Genomic DNA, 1,553 nt, shown 5'->3' with positions numbered 1-1,553 from the left:
ATGCATCACCAAAAAAATTAAGAATTGAAACCAAAAGTAAGATCTTTTTCTTGGTCAAGATCTGTCTCGTCAGAGACATATCATCTCAGAAACACTCAAAAGGGTCTCTACTGCCTACCCAGTGGACAGAAGAACAGAGAGAAAGCTATTCTGCAAAGTGGAGAAGAAAGGATAACCTGTGGGCAGGAGCACAAATTCAGGATGGAGAGAGAAAATATAGTATTTCAGACTCTAGTTTCAGTTCTTTTCCTCCTGCTTATGGACTTCTTGAGGTAACTCCTTATCTTTATAATGAACTTTTTTCTTAAACCAGTTTTTATTCTACAACTTGTAGGAATCAAAAGTATACAGTCTAATGCACAAAGCCAGCAGAAGGATCTTTTTTTTTTTTTTTTTTTTTTTTTGGTAGCAGTAGGGTTTATTAAGCTGTGCCTTAGTACAGGTGCTGGGGCTTGCTCATGGTGCTCTTGATGTGTAAAGCCTAGACATTCTGCCAATTCTCCTTGAGTAATGACACCAGGAAACTGACAGCTAAGTGGATATTGCACACAAGCTCATCACCTGTCATCTGCACGCAGTCAATGGCCATTGCCAAACACAGCACCTTCTTCATCTGGAATTTGATGGTAAACTTCACTCCATCTACTTTGGCCACCATGTTCTCATTGTGGGTCAGTAAGGAAGGGAGCTTGCCAGCCTTATGAGGCCTGGGCCCAGCATTTGTGGGATCTGCTTGATCAGAAATTCTGAGGCCAAAAAGGCATCATACTTCTTGGCCAGCTTCTCGACTTTTTTTTTCTTCTTGTTGAGTTTCTTCAGTGCCTCAATGTCCACGTGGGGAATAACCACAGACTCATCACAGTCCTGCTGGTCCCCGAAAAACATATGGGGAGCTTGGGGTGTGGGAGTGAACTTAAGTCTGACTGTGCCCGAGAAGCATCTGTCTTCCTGAGGGTCATAGTTGTTCGAGCTGATCTGTAGATCCACCGGCTCCAAAACCTAGCTGGGCTTGCAGGGGTTGCCAGGCAGGAATTCCCGCACCGCCTTGTACAGGGCAGCTCAGGAGCCCTTGCTGCTCACAGAGCCTCACACCTGCAAGAACCGGAAAAGAGAGCCAGTTGAAGGGTCACTTCTGCCATGAATTTTGAAGTTGATTATATAAACAATGACTTGCAAGATTAGAAAATACTTCAGTGGTCCTTCTCAAACACAATCCCTACACTATCTTTTCCAAATATCAGCAGACTCTGCTTAAAAAAAACCTCTAATAATGGAGACTTTATTATCTCCAAAGGCAGATAATTTCATATTTTAACAATTTTGGCTATTAGAAAATTAGTCTGTGTAATTGGATAGAAATCTATTCACCCAAAATATTATAACATCTGGGATCATTTGAAAAAAACATGGTATCCCTTCCCCTACAACAGCTATATAGCAGGTTGAAGACAATGACCATAGCTCCACCATTCTCCTTCCTCCTGCTCCTCTTGTGTGTAACACACACACATACACACACATGCTCACATACCCATGCACCTGCATACATACAC

General features: G+C 42.4%; 1 pseudogene; it reads right to left on the bottom strand.

The window, feature by feature from the left end:
* Positions 1 to 433: 433 nt before the first annotated feature.
* Positions 434 to 1,087, bottom strand: LOC132027906 (large ribosomal subunit protein uL1-like; annotated as a pseudogene).
* Positions 1,088 to 1,553: the final 466 nt, after the last annotated feature.

The sequence above is a fragment of the Mustela nigripes genome, chromosome 12 (genome assembly GCF_022355385.1).
Source record: "Mustela nigripes isolate SB6536 chromosome 12, MUSNIG.SB6536, whole genome shotgun sequence".
NCBI lineage: Eukaryota > Metazoa > Chordata > Mammalia > Carnivora > Mustelidae > Mustela > Mustela nigripes.
This window is presented reverse-complemented; position numbering and strand designations above follow the sequence as displayed.